Consider the following 20,859-nt stretch of genomic DNA (forward strand, 5'->3'; position numbering starts at 1 on the left):
TATCATGGACTACTGAATGATGCTCAAGTTTTCCTTTCTCAAAGCACAAGCCAAAACATTTACCCTATTACATATGCTAAAGTACTTAAAGGCTTTTATCTGTCGTTCTTCCAAGTAAACCTGAATATATTTATTGAATAGCATTAGCTACTAGAGCTCAAGGATCAGATATCTGTAACTGACGATACGGCACCTAACATCCTCATTTTTTTGAGACTCTAAATAATTATGATTGTCATCAATAGATGATAATGCTTTGATGGTAATGCTTGCCTTAAACTATCTTTTCTCTGAGTCTTTGCTCTCCATTCATTCTCTATTCATTCAGAATATCTTTCTCTGGTCCATTCCCCAGGTGTTCATATTCTCTCATGGCCTCATTTCAGTGAAAGCTCCTTCAGGGACCCTCCTCTGATCCTTCATTTCTCACTTCTCCGAGCTGCATTTTCATTTCATTTGTAGATCTCTTTTTCTGTTGTTTACCCATTAGAGAGTTCATATAGCAGAACTCTGTAATGGGGTAGTCCTGGAAGCCAGTCTGTTAGATATGAGGCATGGTGAGGCACAGGTGAAGAAATCACCAAAGTTGTTTTTTGTTTTTTTTTTTTAAGTTCATTTATTTTGAGACAAAGAACAGGGGGGTGGGCAGAGAGAGAGGGAGAGACAGAGAGGATCCCAAGCAAGCTCTGCACTAACAGTGCGGAGCTTAAAGCAGAGCTCAAACCCAGCAACCACAAGATCATGACCTGAGTTGAAATCAAGAGTCAGTCGCTTAACCTAGTGAGCCACCCAGGCGCCCTGTCAATCACAAATTTAAAAAAATACTGCCAGCTTCTCAACAGTCATGGAAGGGTTCATCCCTAGGCTCCTAGGATAACATGTTTCTCTTCTTGGAACAAGGGTGTGTTTACCTTCCTGCAGGTCCCTGACTATCAATAGGCAGCATGACCTTTTAAAGCTGTTTGCTCAGTGACCTTATGGACTCTCAATCCAAACTTGGCTTCACTGAGGGCAGTTTAGCAATTGCCCTAGAGGCAATGGAGTGGGACTGACCCCCGTTTGCTCAGCCTTTACTAGCTCAGCGCTTCTCAGGGGCTGAAATCCTGAACCTTTCTGCTTCTGTGGATGGCTTATTCTTGTCTGTCTTTTTACTACAAAAACAATGTAGCAGTTTTCAAGAACTTTTGAAAAAGAAAAAAAAAAAAAAAAAACTACTGGGAAAAACAAGACTCCAAAAATCCCAGTACCCAACTGCATAGAAAAGAGTCTGTGAGTCTGAGCCTATGTATTCTACGTGTTTGGTAAATGGGTTCAAGTTTCCTGACCCCTTTACCTTGTCCAATTAAAACCATTGTGCATACACACCCATACACGTACACACTCAATCTTTTTTTTTCTTTTTTTCTTTTCAGGTGTGTTCCCTGACTCTCTTAGCTTCCTGGACACAAAAGCAAGTGGCATGTGACATATGCTTTCTTCCAAGCCATTGTCCATGTTTATATAATGTTTCACAACGTTGCATCACAGTGTGTATACAATTTTCTGCTCTTCTTTTGGAATTTAGCATGAGACCAAAAGCAATATCTCCATGTTGCTGCATAGCCTTCATAATTCAGCATAGGGAGTACTGGTCTCACAGACCTGGAAACAGGTACCACCTCTGTCATTTAGGAGTTGTATTACCCTGGATGATTAATTAACCTCTCTGGGAATCACTTGGTCTCTAAAATAGGGTTAACAATATCTGCCTCATGCTGTCAGGATTAATAAATGAGTTACAAGACACAAAGTCTTGGTGCCGGCCTACCCTAAATGTCCAATAAATTTTAGCTAAAAATAACCTTCATAAAATATAATGTTTATGTGGTATAGTATTCCAAGTGGAAAGTGGAAAGCAGAAATTATTTTTGAGATAGAACCACTCTAACATATGATGAAATACTTACTATGCACCCAAATCTCTCTAAATTCCAATTTTACATTTTACAGTATAAATGTATATCACATCATTATGTTGTACACCTTAAACTTACACAATGTTTTATGCCAAATATATCTTAAATTTTTTTAATGTTTACTTTTTATTTTATTTCTGAGGGAGAGAGAGAGGGACAGAGACAGAGCATGAGCAGGAGTGGGGCAGAGAGAGAGGGAGACACAGAATCCGAAGCAGACTCCAGGCTCTGAGCTGTCAGCACAGAGAGCTCTATGCAGGGCTCGAACACACGAACTGCAAGATCATGATCTGCGTTGGAGTCGGGCGCTTAACTGACTGAGCCACCCAGGCACTCCTATGCCAAATATATCTTAATAAAGTTGGGGGGAAAATTCTAATTTCAGCCACTTGAATCTGATGCTTATCTACCGTTGAGTGCAGTGGTTTCTCTAATTACAGCCCTGGCATGTGAGAATGTACTTTGGTTGATTCCCCCAGTGTCCTTTTCTTCCTTCATCCTGGATACACATTGCTCCTAATGAAAATATTCGCCTGCTGATGTTTATGTTTACACTGAAGATTTTCATGGGGTGATCCCCAGGTTTTTCATGTGATAGTCAACACTGCATGCAATATGAAGTAGAATTTCAGGATGTTTGCATAACAGGGAAATAAGTGGTTAAGCACCCAGTAAATGAATAGAGGTTTTGCGGATATCAAATGTGTGTTAATGAGGAAGTTGTCAACTTCACAGGTTCTGTTTGAATCCTTGGAACCAAGGCAACAGGAAGAATGAATTCTGCTGATCACCGCAAAGAGACAGAAGAGGCTTTGGCCAGAAAGTTCTTTTTTTAGTTACCAAAGCTCTGTAAGTAAATAAATAAATAGCACTGATTTACATTTAAAAATTTCTTGGGGCGCCTGGGTGGCTCAGTTGGTTGGGCGTCTGACTTCGGCTCAGGTCATGATCTCGCGGTCCATGAGTTTGAGCCCCGCATCGGGCTCTGCGCTGACAGCTCAGAGCCTGGAGCCTGCTTCCCATTCTGTGTCTCCCTCTCTCTGTGACCCTCCCCCGTTCATGCTCTGTCTCTCTCTGTCTCAAAAATAAATTAAAAAAAACGTTTAAAAAAATAAATAAAAATAAAAATAAAAATTTCTTATTAAGGGGCACCTGCATGGCTCAGTCTGTTGAGCATCCAACTTCAGCTCAGATCATGATATCACGGTTCCTGAGTTAGAGCCCCATGTCTGGCTCTGCACTGACAGGTCAGAGCCTGGAGCCTGCTTCAGATTCTGTGTCTCCCTCTTTCTCTGCCCTTCCCCCATTCGTACTCTGTCTCTGTCTGTCTGTCTCTCTCAAAAATAAATAAACATTAAAAGAATTTTATTAGTATCTATAAATGTGGTTGGTCTTGGTAGTTATTAAACAATGAACAGTGAAATTTTACTAGGGTTGGGCTTTGTTTTGTTTTGTTTTGCTTTGAGGAGGGAGAGAGTATTATGATTGGGCAAAGTGCTTAACTGCAATCTACAGAATCCATGTTTGCAAATTTGAGCAGAAAAGGAATTGATGCAAAGATATTAGGCTGTTCACAGAATATCTGGTGGGGCCAGAGAATCCAACAGTAAACCTGAACATCCATGAGCAATGGTCAAACACTTCTTTTTTGGCAGAAACACCACTGACACTTGGCATTTATGGTGCTCAGAACTGGTTCCAGAAGCACTGCCACTCCCTGTCACCAAGAACTGGATCCCTCTACCACCTGGACTGCCCCCAAACCTAGGTGTATCTTTCCTCTGTGCTCTCTCCAGAGATGTCTCCCAAGGATAGTCTGGTTAGAGGAAGCGAGGCCAAATGCCTGCCCCCTACTTGAGGGAGTCTGAGACTGCAAGTTTTTGACTTCCTCTTTGGGAAAGTGAGACATAATGTGGGGAATTATCACAATGGAAGAAGAGTGCTCAAACCTGTCAAGTAGCTCAAGTGATGAATGCACATTACAAGGTTAATCGTTTTGAGTGTTCTGTCTACAGTGATAGTGGATTTCTGTCCCTGAGGTGAAATTTCTTGCTGCCAGTTTCTCACCTCTCTGGAGATGGACTCCACATTCTTGAGATGCCAAAAGTTTTCAAACCCTTTGCTGCCTCAAAGAAAATTTGCCATTCTTGCAATATGTATCCCTGCTTCCTCCGTTTCTCCCCTTACCAGCATACCCAGTGTTAGCATGGGTATTGAGAAAATAAAAATAAAACTGATAGAAGTGTGTGTGTGTGTGTGTGTGTGTGTGTGTGTGTGTGTGTGTGTACTAGATACCATGGAGGAATTCATGACCTCACCTCTGGTTTATAACAAAAGTGAAAGGAGTACATTGTTTCTTAGAAATTTGATTGCATACAAGGGAAATAGAATGGATGATTAAGATAATTAGAAAATGCCTTGTAATGCAAAAATATATATACATAATTTCACCATCATTAGGCATGCTGTCCTAAGACAAAATGCTAATTACTGACTCTAATTGGAAATATAATGATTAAAACGGTCAATGTTTCCAAATAATAACTGTAGAGTAGTTAGGTGGGAAGAAAACAAAACTGTTTTCCAGTGGTATATTTAGAAACCTTATCAATCTTTGACATTCATAGCTAAAAATGAACATAATCTGTTTTGTTAAATACTTGTAAGCCAAATAATTAATGTATGAAGAGAATTAGTGAAAATGTGGCAAGGTAATCACAAACCAGGTTTAAATAACTGATTTTACTAATGATGAGTTTCTCACTGAATAATCTGTATGCATTGGAAATTTTCTCTAATACTATTTAATGTATTTCACAATACCTTTTAAAATTATAAATATAGTATGCTCATTGGAAAAAATTTGGAAATACAGATAAGCAAAGAAAGGAAGACAAGAAATTTTAACATCTCTTGTGTATTATTAGTCTTCTTGAGCTGCCATAACAAACTACCACAGACTGGGTGGCTTAAACAACAGAAATTTATTTTTGTGGGACTTCTGGAAGCCAGAAGTCCATATCGAGGTGCTGGCCAACATGGTTCCTGGTCAGACCTCTCTTCCTGGTTTAGATGGCTGCCTTCTTCTCACAATGTCCTCACATGATGGAGAGATAACGGACTTTCTGTTGTCTCTTCTTATAAGGGCACTAATCCCATAATGACCTCATCTGACTCCAATTACTTCCCAAACACCCCATCTCCAAATACCATCACATTGGCCGGTAGGGCTTCAACATATATATTTTGGGAGAACACAAACATTTAGCCCATAACATCACAACTCAAAATATAAACATGATTGAATTTTAGTTCTGTTTTTTGCATAAGAACAAAAACAAATATACACTGATTTGTAATGCACTCTCTACTTTTCATTTAGTATATTCTGAGAATAACTTCCCTTTTAATTATGTAATTACACAATTAAGTATGTAAAAATACTTTAAGTGTCTTTAAATATTATTCTGTAGCATTAGAGTTAATAATAGCATAGAATTCTACTGTAAGTATATACTCAAAATTAGTTTCCCAATCGGCCTACTAATGGACATTTATTTTTTTATAATTTTTAAATATTTTAAATAGTGCTATAAAGATATTCTTGTAATCATTTATTTGCTACATGCCTATAATTATGAGTAGTGGAATTTCTGGGGCAAAGGCTGTGCATATTTTAATGCTTTGATACCATTGCCAAATTTCCCTTGAGAAAGTTTGTTCCAAGTGTATATTCTCAGTTAGTAATATAATAAAGCCTATTCTTGATGTCTTCATCATTAACCTACATTAATGCAGGACATCATCAATTTTAAATTTTTACCAAAGATATGCCACTGTTGTTTTAATTGTTGTTATTATTCTATAGAAGTTTTCAATCAACCTTACTCTTAGAGGTTCCGTCTATCCTTAGAAAGGTCTTCCCCACTTCAAAATTAAATAATCATTCATATTACACTTTTAAAACCTTTTTGTGTGCATAACATTTTAAATACATCTTGAGTTTATTTTAGAGTTAAATATACATTTTTCAAGTGATTAGCAAGTTGTCCCAATATTTTTTGAAATTGAGCACATTTATGCCTAAAATTTTGTTATTTTCTGCACAAAGAAAAAATTCTAATTAGTAAAATATAAAACTAAGCCTAATTTTAAAGGGTCCTTATCTATAAGTTAGTTCTCGTGGGAAAGACTGTGAGGATCCTATAAAGGTCATATGGATTGACTTTGGCCAGCTGTTGATGTTATTTTTAAAACATTCTGTGAACATGACCTATGATAACTCCTTGAATAACAATCCTGAAAATTAAATCTCTACATACACAATCTGCTTCCAACATGGGAGGTTGTACATAATTTTCTCTATAAGCATGCCTCATTCTAATCTTGAGGTCAACAACGCTTACGACAACACACATAATTAATTTTGATGTGTCAAATTAATCCTTGCTGTTTCTTGACATTTCCAACAAGGATATTGATTACTATCATGATATTTTAAACACAAATATCCAATAAAACCTGAAAGTACATTTGCCAATTCACTTAGAACTTCAAACTACCACTAGATGGAGTCATTAGGTCTTTACCAAATTGGATCTAATATAATGTAATGATCTTAAGGTAACAGATATTCAATGTTTTAGTCAGCACTCCTATGCAGGTAATTTTTTTTTTCCTATACAGGTAATTAATTCATCTTTAGACAACCATGACTTTAGCTGAATTGTAATGAATGTCAAATTTATTTAGTAAAACTTAGTGCTAATAAGTATTACAACTTGGCTTTAAAAGTTTCTTCTCAAGATGAGCATGCAAAAATTAATAATATTACTATATATACACTCATAATAACCATTTGGAAAATATAATATAAGCTATTATACCATTCACAATAAATACAAAAGATATAAAGTACTCAGGAATAACTCTAACAAAAGATATACAAAACCTTTTTATAGAAAATTGTCAAACATTATTAAACAGAATTAAAAAGTCCTGAAAAAAATGAAGAGATATACAATGTTCATGGATGGAAAGACTAAATAATATACCAATGTTAGTTTCTCCAAATTAGTCTACATATTAAATATAATTCCAACCAAAATATCAATCCAATTGCTTGTGTAAGTTAATAAATGGATATTAAACTCATATATAATAATCCATATATAACTCATATATATAACACATGATTTAAAATAGAATTTTATGAAGAAGAAGAACAGTGTGGAGGTAGGGGATAACATACCTTATATGACCAATGAAATTAAGTAGAAATCCAAGAAAAAAATCCATGGTGGCATCCCCAAAATCAAAGACAGAGTTGGTTATTCATGTGAGAAAACACTAAATTTAAATAAAATTAAGTATTTATCTCACGTGAGCCAAAAATAAATTTCAGGACAACTAAGGATCTACATATTTTCAACCATACCTTTAAAACTGTAAGAAGAAAATGTAGTGTGTGTGTGTGTGTGTGTGTGTGTTATCACAGGATAGGGAAGAATTTCTCAAATAAGACACCAAAGCGCACAACAAAAATTGATAAATTTTCCCATATTAACGTTTGTGTTTCAAAATATCACAAGGAGAAAAGACAGTACTTGGACCAAGTTATCTGCAATACATATACAAATATATATGTACTTCTTACAGGTAAATTTTTTAAAATAAATAATCTAATATAAAAATGGACAATCCCTTTACAGTACAGGAAACCTAAATGGTCTACAGTACAGGAAACCTAAATGGCCAATAAAGATAGGAAAAGATGTTTTAAGTTCACTATTATTAAAGGAATGCAACTTAAAACTACAGAAAGTCACCTGTCACACTAATGAAAATTTAAAACTCTGCTAACTCTAAATTTTGTGATAATGGGTAGAAACTGGAACTCCTGTACACTACTGGTAGAATGTAACTTGTCATCATTCTCTAGGGCAGCTTCTCAATATTAAGTAAGATTCAACATGCTCATACTCTACAACACAGCAATTCCACTTCTAGGTATATTATAGAGGCAACATCTTTTGTAACAACAAAGATTTGGAAACAACCTAAATGTTCTAAAATAGTTTAGTGGGTAAGTGAGTTTGGTTTTTATAGTGTTGCATTATTTTACAATTGATATAAAATTTAAAAAGCATTACAAGTTGTTTATGGATATTTGTTTATCAAATTATAAAGAAATTTTTGGAAATAAGTATCAAGTTCATGATCATGTTATTTCTGGACAGGATGGAAAGAAAGACACAGGAAACTTCAACTGCTTGACTTCTTTTATAAAACAATAAATCTAAAACAAAAATGTTGGTAAACTTAAGTAGAAAGTATATGAGTATTCATTGTATATTTAAAATATGTCATAACTTGAAAAAAACTTTTTTACTCCAAGGGTGCCTGGGTGGCTCATTTGGTTAAGCATCTGACTCCGGTTCATGTCATGATCTCACGGTTCATGAGTTCCAGCCCCGCGTTGGTCTCTGTGCTGACAGCTCAGAGGCTGGAACCTGCTTTCGGTTCTGTCTCCCTCTCTCTCTGCCCCTCCGCCACTGGCACATGCGCTCTCTCTCTCTCTCTCTCTCTCTCTCTCTCTCTCAAAAATAAATAAACATTTTTTAAAAATTTTAAAAAAAACCTTTTTACTCCAACATTCAAATTTTGCTTTTAAAGAAATAAAAGCATTCTGACATGTCAGTTCATCTATTCCTTCCGGCCTTACAGTTTTATAGTCATTTTGGCAATATTATCTTATTTTTGTGTTTAGGGAGTAATATCAATAAAAAATAGCAAAGTGGGTTCTGTTTATTGTTTGATCTTAAAATTTTTGTTTTATTAAACAATCTCTATGCCCAACGCACAGCTCAAATTCATGACCCAAGATCAAGAGTCACGTGCCCTACTGCCTGGAACCAACCAGGTGCCCTTTTTTTGTCTTTTAAGGTGATTACTTCTAGTGCTTTCTCACAAAAATTAGAATTTTTATTTTAGTTTTTCTTTTTGAGAAGTAGTGGTATTACTTTCTATTTCTAGAGTCATGTAGACTATTAAAATCATTTTACCAGAACCCTATAATATCATTGGTAGAGTTTTAAAAAATGTATTTTCTGTTCTTTGTTTAGCTATCAGAGCCCTCATCTTGCAGCTTCCCTAGGCCAGCCAAGAAAAAGAAATTATATTCATACCCTTTGTGCAAGAAAGATACAGTTCTGCTGACCAGATTCCTCTATCTCACGCTTCTTTCTCTTTCATATCCACTACATGCCATTTTATGTAATAAATTTCAGCCTCCAACTTACAAATAATCATATTAAATTATACACTGAGTAAACAGGAAGAAAATCATAGCCATAGCTCTCCAGGAACCTGGATCGAATGGCAAGAGCTACTTCTCCCGTGCTGTTATAAGTCTCCACCAAACAAAATTAATTTGCAAGACACTTTTCTACTTTCAGTTTCCCATAAATTGTACCCCAGTTAAGTTACCTGAAGTAATGGGAGGGAAATTTTAGTGATTCATTTATATTTTATGAGAAACTAGACTGACATTTTTATCCCTCCCTACATATCTTCACCCTAAATCAACTGTCCGCTATGTCATTGTTCTTTAACATCATACAATTCACATGCTTTTTTTAAATCTGATCTGGGGAAAATTTCAAAATATAAATGCCAACTTTGTTCCTCATCTCGAAAGTTTGCAAGAAAAGGAGGAAATATGAAAATCACTAAGGGAGAATGTGCTTGTGTGGAAGAAGTAACATTTTCCTTTCCTTTAAAAACATTGCTTTTAGGGAATATTCACCTGCTGGAGTATTACATGGATGTCAATCGTTCAACTGTGGCTGAGGTTTACAAGAATAGGAGATGGATGTCACAACTTCTGGTTTATATGGTATGCTAAGTAAGGGTCAACTCTGGGTCAGATTTGCCAGTTGGATATATTCTAAGAGTTGCCCATGGAATTGGTTATTTACAATCTTTTTCTGATTAGTGTAGAAAATTTGGAAAACATAGTTAGGTTATGATGTTTTCACTTAGCCTTGCATTGTAAACACAACATATTAAATAAGAATAAGTCTTTAAAAGTTTTAAAGTTTTCAGATTTGAAACTAGACCCAAATGGAAATAAAATTTTAATAAAATGAATAAATATGCCCCAGTCATGTTTTACTGGAATAGTTGGATGTACTTGAAAATACTTCTCAAAAATAACATTCTATTATGTTTGGAAGTATTAAATAGTCTCAGTGCAGTTCAGCAATCATTTATTGGGAATTCACTGAGAGCCAAATTGTTCTTGCTCTTCCTGTCCCCTCTAGTTCTTTTTGTCACAGGACTGAGAAAAATAATTAGCCCCCTATAGAGTCATAAACAAAGATCAGTTAGGGAGCAATATATTAAATTCCATTTGGTGCTGTTTCCCAAGTTCCATTAGAATCATTATTTGTCTTGCACACTAATCCAGTGATTGGTTGTGGGGTGCATTTCAGTGTTTGTGCAAATGCTTACTTGTTTCATTTCCAATTCCTGGAACAGTACAGGCAGACCTCGTTTATGTACACAGTGCATTTCTGGAAACCACAGCATATAGGGATCTTTTGTAACACAGATCATTTCCCCCTTAAGACTAGTTTCATAAGGGTCATAGTCCTAAATAAGGGACACAAAAACACATAAACTGTAGCTATTTTCAGCTAACTAACCGTAAAAGCAAAGATTCAACAATGAGATACATCCATAATAATTTGAACAGAGAAAACCGTAATTCATATCTTATAAAATGAACATGGGGCTTCCATATACTTTGATTATACAGTAGACAATGTACCTATAGCACATTAAAAAATGAAATTCAGCTATCATAGACTGATCACAAATAAATTTAATAAATTCAATTAGCATTAATTTTCTCTTCCTTTCTAGAAATTCAAAAGGGAGGAAAACTTGTTTTGACTGGGCTAAATCTTAAAAAAAATTAAAAAATAAACAAGGAATCTACAAATGTGTCTCCACTTTTTTTTCTTTATAAATATCTATATACAGTTATTGAAAATCCCTCCACAGAGTAGAAGGGAGAATTTAGTGAGTGATTTTAAAGATGATTATAAGAAAAAAGATGATAATGGCAATGGTAGGGACCTCCTTTCCCTTTAACGTCTCCCAGTGCCTCAGCATATTCAAAGCTACCTTTGTGGCTGTTCTGAGGTCACCACATTGCTGCAGGTGTCTCATACCATCTCCTTCCTGATCCACTGGCACTGCCAAAGCAGATTTCAGACTTGGATAAAGACAGGACATGGTAGATTAAAAATGTCTTCAAATTCTTTGCTACTCTTTCCATAGACTCTTCTCCCTTGCCTTGAATCTCAATGGTCTTAGTGACTTACTAGATCAATGCGGCAAAGGTAGCATTCTGACACTCATGAGGCTAGGTCATAAGAAGTCTTGCAGCTTTTTTCTAGGCCCCTTAGAGGACTCTTTTTTGTTAGTCAGCTTCTGTGCTGTGAAGAAGCCCAAGAAACCCTGTGAAGAGGTCCACATGGAGAGGAACAGAGGCCCCTAACCAACAGCTAAGCTCCCAGTCTCCAAAGTGTGCTATATTGCAGGAATGAACTGTCTTCCACCATACCACCTGATACCATGTGGAGCAGAGAAGAGCAGTCCCTGCTGAGTCTTACCCAAATGGCACATTTATGAGCAATTAACAGAATAGAAGTAAATGATTGTTGTGGGTTGAAGCCACAACACAATTGTAGGGCGCTTTGTTATGCAGCAATAGATAACCGGAAGGGGGCAAAAGAGAAGAAAACTTTAATGTTTCATGCCTGGATGAACAAAAGGATAATACTGTTTCCAGGAAAGAAGTCAGTGGAAAACAGTGAAGGTAGAACATTTGATTGGAATAGTATGGAAAACTTGGGTGTATGAAGGGTATTGCTGGGGATCAGTGAGAATTATAGTTAGGATTTAGTATTGTTTACTTTATTATCCATAGTAGCATATCAGCCTCTATAACATCCAATTAAATCTAATGTGAATTGCAAGTTTATTTAAAAGTATACATGACAGGAAGGGGAAGCTTTTCAGAAAATAATACTGGACCATTAAGTAATTTGACTGGAGAGTGTATAATTACCTTTTATAAGATATGAATTATGCAAATAATGAATCAGATCAATATTGGTCTTGAATTCTTCCGAGGAAGCAAATTAGCATAAAATTCATGAAATGGCAGCATTCAAACTTCTTTAACTTTCTCTTTGTCTCTGACAGGTTTAAGGGGGCTTTCAGATTTTGTACACCTAATTAATGTCCTGCAGATCATATATTGGTATATTATCTATAAATAAGTAATATATCTAAAAAGTTTTTGCTGAAATTATCCCTGTAGGTGGTTGAATTTAAATGCTCTACTTGGTCATGCACTGTAACTGTATGAAAATTGTAAGCTTCTTTTTTATCTAAAAGTAGGTAATCATTAAGTAATTTATCACTTTAATCAATAACTTTAGAGATAAACCATTGCTAGAATAATACAAAACTAAACAGTTGGGTAGAACTACAACTTTCACCCTTGCTTATAGCTCATAAGGTCAAATAATTTCCGAGAAATAACCTTCATCAACCCATTCAGTGTGGGAGATTTGCATTCTGCACTCTATCTACTTTGTTAGAGAGGATTATGGCAACGATTTAAAAAAAAAAGACTTCAGTAAATAGACTATAAAGTTGAAATTGGAGTTATTTCTATTTAATCTTTTCACGTGTCAGGAAGTTCTAAGGACATAACTCACAGCATCATTCTAGTGAACTAAGAGTCAATGTATTTTTACAGCACTTAACTTTATGTGGAATGGCTTTCACCTTTTCCAGACTAGGTCGAAATAAGAAAAAATATTGGAATCCCTTTCATCTCCTATCTCATCAACTGTAAATATTTTTTATATGCACATTGCCTGGAACATCTTAGGAAAGAAAGGAGAAATACGGGGAAGGAGGCAGAGAGGGCTCCCTTAGAAACTTGCTTTTGTATTACCTTAAGGTTTAACCTGAGACGTTTGTGCTAAGTCTTTGTGATTTACAAAATGCAAATAGACACTTGTACCTGTAGGATAATATGTCATAGATTGGGAAGGTATAATTTCAACAGGGGAAATCTGGTTTGAAATACTAAGCATGTCTCTTCCCTCATTACCATTAATGCTGTGTGGGTCTGTCGCTTAGATGGCATGACTTTTATTAGGGCTATGTCCTCATAACCATGCCAAAAATCGATGCTGCAGATATGACAGAAAAAGTAATACCATTTACCATTCTGCTAGGTGACTAACATAGCACTGAGCAGAGCTGGGTTTTCACTTATAAAGCTTTAAAGGGCTTGGGTTATACATAAACTGAGTCTATTCTCTGTACTATATAATATCAGATCAGTTGATACCTGGAGTAGTTATAACAAGGATCATGATAACTACCAGTTAGTGAGTGGCCATAAGTACCAGGGTCCCAGGCACTTTGTTGAGCTCCTATTTTGAAGATAGGGAAATAGAGGTTAAATAACTTTGTAAAGAATGGATCTAGGATTTCAACTCTAGACCTGTAGTCCCCAAAATTCCTTCTCTTTCCACAACCCCTACTTTATATTCAAAAACACTATCTTCACTGAGAAATTGTCAAGTAACCATTACCATGAAGAGTATTTGGTATAGAGTACTTGTGAGCTCCCAAATTTATTTAGAGAGAACTACCATTAAAGTTTTCCTATGAAAGTCCAATCATGAGAACGCATTTCTTCTTTCTTTATCAAAGTCAATTAGATGGGTTTTTTTAATAATTTATGTAATTTATGTCCTAAATTTGAGGACTCGAAGAGCAAATGCTGGATCTCAGAATTTCAGGACAGGATTGGTTCATTTCTTCCACTCTTACTATGTGTCAAGCACAGGATTTGACACACAGGTTATAATAATAATGACATACAGGTAGCCTTGACCTTAATGGGCCCACAGTGAGGCCTCTCCTTTAAAGTCCAATGAAACAAATGCAATAATGTTATTGGGGTAGGGAGAATTTACCAAAGGGAGCAAATGACACTAATCATTTGGAGGCCCTGAAAATTTGGGGTCTTAAAATTTTTTGGAGATCTTAAAATTTTTGAACTACTAAATTCAGCACCAGATTATTTTAGGGCAGGTAAAAATATTGATCTCTCTCAGGACCGACGCTTAGGCCACCCCTTTCAAAATAATCATTCTGTCAAAATACCATTCTGTTATGAATTTCCAGACAGAAACTGAAGCTCACTGATGCACTTTAAGTTCCATCAAAGGAACAGAAACGAGAAAAATGTAAGAGAAGCTTTGGACATGGCTGGGTACTCTTAGATATGGTTACTACATCTTAATTCTGTTTGCAAATATTCTTGATAGTGGATAACAAGGAGAAATTAGGATGTGGTATAGTAAAGCATGTTTCCGCCAGGAGAAGCAGTTCAATCTGTGACCCATGACATAGATTTTCTTATCTAGTACTTTTTTTGGAAAACTTTTCTCTGCTACACTTCCACATAACTGTCAAGACATCGTCCTATTTATTCCTCCTGCTCTGTGCTTCTAATTCATGTGTCTCCTTCAAGTTAGGGAAATAGGCTACCCCTAGAGCAAAAATATTACTGACAATGCCAAAGCGAAGACAGTTGTAATGGGAAATACCTTGACACTATTGCAGGTACCGCCAGTGCGCCTGTTTCTGGCTATCAGTTAGCAACTGGCAGATGTTAAATTGACATATGTTAGGAAATAGCTTTTGGAGACTCATGTTTCAAAACGTATAAAAGAAAAACAGATGATACCACTTTTTTTTTCCTTTGGCTTAAACGGGATAACTAGAAAACCACACCAGATGTGTTAAGATGTTTGTCTTTAAAAACATTTTGTTGGGGCGCCTGGATGGCGCAGTCGGTTGAGCGTCCGACTTCAGCCAGGTCACGATCTCGCGGTCCGTGAGTTCGAGCCCCGCGTCAGGCTCTGGGCTGATGGCTCGGAGCCTGGAGCCTGTTTCCGATTCTGTGTCTCCCTCTCTCTCTGCCCCTCCCCCGTTCATGCTCTGTCTCTCTCTGTCCCAAAAATAAATTAAAAAAAAAACAAAAAAAACAAAAAAAACCATTTTGTTTCCTGAGAAAGAATGAACTAAAGCAGGAGTGTGAGATGTGCTCCTCAGAGTATATGTTAGTCTTCTTTCATAGACTTTAAGTTTCTATTTTGATTAAAATATTTGACCAAAATTGATGGGGCAAAAAGCCAAAACAATGAATTCAATATTTCTATGGTTGCTCTAGATTTTAGAAACTGATGAATTACTCAGTTCCCCATAAAAATTGGTTAGTGGGAGATCAAAATAGAATCCTGAGGGAAAACACATCATGGAGAGGCCCAAAATATGTTAAACAATTGAATATGATAACTGAATAAGAATTTAAATGTTACTTTCATTTGCTTTATTTTTGTCTTAAATAATTCACTGTCACATTGGTAAGGTATTAACACAAGAAAACATACTTAGGTAATTGGCATTTTCTCTGTAGAGATTACAGTTTGACAAGGACATTTGTTGTTTTTGCCTGTTTTGTCATTCTCCTCCTTCAGGTGACAGCACTTTTAATATATATTTGAGGAACCATCCTTTTCTACACTCCATGGAGCTATTTTCCACAACTGACCTGCCAAGTCTCGGGGGGTGAGTATGTGATCTGAGATTGGCCAGTGAGTGAATTCTAACCTCATGGCTACAATGATTGATTCAGCACTGAACACATGACCTAACTTGGGCAGAAAGACGCATTCTTGGGGCTTTTGGTACGGTCATGAGAAAAACAAGGCCTCTCTGCCTGTTGAAATTCAACTTGTTGGATTTAATCATTGAGCTACTGGAAGATATTTTGCCACCATGAAAGAAGTATATATTCAAAAATTAAGACAACGTAGTGAAAATCAAGGGGATGGAGAGCAAGGGGAAAGAGAGATAAAGAGAAATTGAACAATGATCTTATCTTTAGCTTGTGGATCCAATCTATTCTTGAACTTTTAATCAGTTGAGCTAATTCTCCTCATTGCTTAAGCCCAGTTTGGACCAAGTTTCATTCAGTTGCCATCAAGAGAGCATGACGACAACATGAGAAGTCACTTTAGGCTGAGGAGATAAAGGAAGGTTCCATGGAGGAAATACCACTGGGCAGGATCTTGAAGGAAACTAGAATGGAGTAAGCAGAGATGGAGAGAAGGGCATTGCTGATGGTGCAGCTGCATGACCCAAGGCATTGGGGTCAATCTGAGAAGGGAAGGTGCCCTAGGGTCACTGAAGCTCAGGACACATGAATGACCCCAGGTTGCATCTTGGTCCCAGTCACCCCATCTAGACTCCAAACAGCCCTGTCAACTGCACAGTACTCCATGGTGTGGAATTTACTCTTCTAAAAAGAATGAAGGTGCTTTCATGTGAGGAGACACACAGTCTAGAGAATCTGTGTACACTGGCAATAGAGACATAAGCAGAGGGACCAGCCTATAAGGTGGGAACCCACATCCACAGTCTGAAACTCCTGGCTCCACCATGATGGAAAACGTGCCTATTATATATTGGTTGCTCACGGCGCACTATCGAAATCTAGACCAGCTGAGAAGGGTCACCACTGAGGATAACGGCTTTCTAACATTTTTGAGCGCAGTAAGAGAGCTATGTTAGAACACATATGCATATAAAAAAATCAAGCAAAAGATCACACAACAGGACTTACCTTTACTACTGGTTACATACTCTGAAATTTTCTGTTCTGTGTGATTTTCTCTCTTTCTTGAATGCCAGTTGGATTCACTAACTTGATTGCGTGGCCCACTTTCAAAATAGCAATTTGAAAAACACGGACCTAAAATAGCTGTCAGGAAGCACCAGCAGATGTCACTGTAGGTGACCACACTAGTGTGACAGCTGGAGCAGGTGACCATAGCAACAGCTGCTCCCTGCTGGGAACCACTGCATCTGCTGCAGTGTGTTTGTTTTTATTTAATTTGTGTATAGGTCATATAGTCATAAGGTCTCACATTTCAAAAATATAAAGGGCACACAGTGAAAACTCTGCTTCCCATTCCTGCCTCTCAGCTACCCTGCTCAGGGGCAAATCGATGTCACTAGTTTCTTCTGTTGTCTTCTAAAGATATCTCCTGCATATTCTAGTATAGACACACACATTCTCTTTTTCCTTCTTTTACACAAAGGAGCATAACACCGTTCTGGACCTTCCCTGTCTCTCCTTAGCATATAGATTCTTGCACCAATACAGAAAACTCCACTCTGTTTATGACTGCATAGTATTCCGCTGTACCAAGTACCATTGTTGAACCAGACACCTGCTGACTGTATTAGGTTATTTCTGATATTCTTATCTCACAAACAATGCTGTATTGAAGAACTCTGTTGACTCATCATCTCCCACATAAGAGAATATTGATCCTAACATCCTTAGAAATGGAATTCCTGAGTCAAAGAGTAGATACATTTGTAAGTTTGATACATATTGTCAAATTGCTTTCCCGAACCTACTAGTCTAGTTTCAACAAGCTTTCACTTGAATGTTCTTAAAAATACTGTTAAGTTTCCTGATCTTTGCCAATTGATAGGTGACTGATATCTCAATATGTTTTTAACTAACATTTCTTTTATTGTGAAAGAGATTGAGCATTTTCCCAAGAACCAATGGTATATTTCCTGTTACTCTTTTTTTCCACATCCTTTACATCTGCTTTAAAGAGCAACCATGAGCTGTCAAGTAGAAAAGGCACTAGCTCTTGCTTGTCTAAATAGCAAGTAGTTGTGTATTTATTGAGCAAAAACTAGACCTTGCAGAGCACTGCGCAAAGTACTATGAAGTAGACGAAAAATCTACGCTAACAGTGATTAATCTGTGTGGAGCCAACCTAATTATTCCAGCTGCTTTCATAGCCAACACTCTTAAAGTGCAAACAGCCACTAGTCAATTATCAACCACTGTGGCAGATAAAACTATCCATCATCTAAATCCCAATTAGGAACAAATACCACACTAGGTTATGGTAATACAAAATGAACAAGACAGAATTTGGAGGGAAAAAATAAAACTAAGAGACAAAATTAAAGGTATTTTGTACTGAAAGCTGTTCATGGTACAACAAGGGATAAGGTCAGGAGTGGTCAGTTCTGCTGGGGTGGAAAAGTTGACGAATCAGGGTCCATAATGCGGGGGCCCCTTGATGTCACATCCCTCCCCATCTCACCATCCTTGCTTGAATTCTCAAAACATGTGATTTTCTCCAAAATTGAATCTTAACTTTGCTCATTTCTTCAAATTAATTGTGCATTTGCCTTACATTGATCACTTATCTTCCTTCTAAGTTGTAACCATCTAAAAAGCAAGGAGTCAGTCTTACTCATGCGAATGCCTGTACAACGTAGGCAATCAGAAGGTATTCCTGAATCGGTAAAATGATGGGTGGAGGGGTGAATACATTCCTTCCAAAAGGCCTTCTCTAGCCATGGTTACCCTACTTACTGCATTATCAGTCAGCCAGAGCCATTCTTCGCAGGTGCAACACCCTGAAGATGTCAAAGCCAGACCCAACCTCTACTCGGAAGACACTGAGGAACCTATCTCTCTAGGTATGTCAATGATGGAACAACCACTGACTCTGGAATGCTATCAGGACCCTAGATTATCGAATGGCTGCGTCTGTGTCAGGTGGGTGTTAGGATTTTTATAATATCTCAAAGGGTTATTTAATTCATCATTTTGGAAAATGAATTAAGTAAATAGTAAGATGTATACTAAACTGCCAACTTAGGTATAGGGCTATGTATATATAAACCATACAGGATGGCTTATGAGAATAATATGTCTAGTCTAGGTATGGTCTTACTAACTTTAATCTCACTTTACCTGAAAGCTCTATGACTACAATATACATATACATACATACATTTTTCAAACAATAAATGACTGGTGTGTCTGCTACTGATCTTAAAAGGGGTTACAACCTTGAACCATCAGCGATAAGATCCCTGACTTAGTTCTTCAAGCCTTAGGTTTAAGGACACTTCCAGACTTCTCCCAAGTCTCTCTTATCATTCTTCTCTACTTGACTCCAATGGCTATGCTGACCACTGGAATACTTAAACCAATTTGGTCACATGGCTGGCTCACTCTTGGGTCCTCTGACCATTGGGTTTAATGATTGCTGTGGCTTATGCTTTAGAACATTGCAAAGATATGTGTTTTCTGTTATTTGTTTTGAGGCTAGGAAGAATAGCTTACAGATGAGAGTTACTTTTTCTGAGTTCTTTTCCTCTTTCATGCAACAATTTCCCTAGCACCCTGGTCCACAGTTATGACTTTGGAACTAAAGGCTGCAGGAATTAAATGAAAATCTTTGTCTTTTTGACTCACTGTTTCTGACTCAATGGGAGCCATGTTTCTCCTCCTTTCTTAGCTTTTGTCATCAGTGTTGTTAATAGCAAAATGAGAGAAGAAGCCTCTTGTGGAATTTTAAAAAAAACTTTATTTTTGTGCTTCTTTCTCTGTGTATTTATTTATTATTATGGCTAAACTAAAACTTTGCATCACTTCCAACACTAAAATTACTTTTTGGGGATTTCACCTGTTACTTATTTGAGACCATAAAGAGTCTAGGAGCAAAGCTGGAACTCATAAATATTGTACCAATGCTCAGACCTGCCAGGCCAGCTACCATATATAACCCTTATGTTGTACCCAGTAGGTCAACCCACAGACCTCAAATGACAGCTATATGGTGTGTTCCAAGTAACCTGTGTGCCAAGGAAAAGTCTAGGTATGTTAGATATATAGCCTTTGATTCTTTTCTGTACCCAGGATATCTTCACATTAATAAAGCAAACTAACAGCAAATATTTCAACCTTCTCGGACTGCACTTTAAAGTTTGGAAAGGAAAGGAAACTTTTGTTTAAAAAAAATTCATTCTGGTAGAGTTCAAAATTACCTGAAACTATAAAGTGTGGGGACAATTTTGATTCTCATTTTACATTAAAAATGCTCCCAGAAGAGAGAGAATTTTAAGTTATGAAAATACCTCATTTATCTCTGTGACATTTATAGAGTATTTTTATTAGATATAATTTCATTTTTGTTAATGTAGGCTCTCAGCTCCATCAAATGCTTAATGCAGTAAAAGTTTTAAGACCATATTTATTATCAGAGGCATGCATCAGTTTTGATGGTAATATTTTCAAAAGCGAAACTAAAGTCATGATGAGAGATTCTCTCTGCTTAGCAATACTGTAATCTGATACATTCTTACATCTCTGGTTCTTCCTCATTTGCAATAGCCATTCCAAATGAAACAAATGGTAACATTAAATCTTGGAGGCAATAATAAGCCAGGGATGTTCACAAATCCCATGAATTGTGGTCAACTATATGTAAATACATGGTTATTGTAACACTTTCCATCATGAAGAGGAGTCAGAGATGAGTAACAGCTCTCATTTGTTGTCATTCATGGAGGTTCTCTTTTTCCGAGGATATTTGGTTTTAGAAAAAGTACTTTCAAAGGGGCAATGCTTTGTGTTCACCTAGTCCTATTTCATTTTCTCTTCCTGAACACCAGCAAAATAGCATTTTACAACTTTCTTGTAGTTAGATTGTGGCCCTGTGGCTGATTGTAGTCGGTGATCTGTAAGTGGAGTTAAAGGTGCCTCTGGCACAGAAATCAGGGTCACATGTTGAGACCGCAGAACCACAGAATGGAAGCTTCCTGAATCCCTGAGTCACTACATAGCTGACAGTATTATTCTTACATTAGAATTGTTATCAACAGGAAACAAACCTTCGTTGTGTTA

General features: G+C 36.7%; 1 long non-coding RNA gene across 1 annotated transcript; it reads left to right on the forward strand.

Moving 5' to 3' along the window:
- The first annotated feature begins 1,337 nt into the window (after positions 1-1,337).
- Positions 1,338-18,718, forward strand: LOC131509493 (uncharacterized). Its single transcript, XR_009260528.1, has 5 exons — positions 1,338-1,526; positions 2,691-2,804; positions 9,752-9,852; positions 15,602-15,692; positions 18,572-18,718. It is a non-coding gene; the product is annotated as an uncharacterized LOC131509493 (long non-coding RNA).
- Positions 18,719-20,859: the final 2,141 nt, after the last annotated feature.

This window comes from Neofelis nebulosa, chromosome 1, assembly GCF_028018385.1.
Source record: "Neofelis nebulosa isolate mNeoNeb1 chromosome 1, mNeoNeb1.pri, whole genome shotgun sequence".
Lineage (NCBI taxonomy): Eukaryota > Metazoa > Chordata > Mammalia > Carnivora > Felidae > Neofelis > Neofelis nebulosa.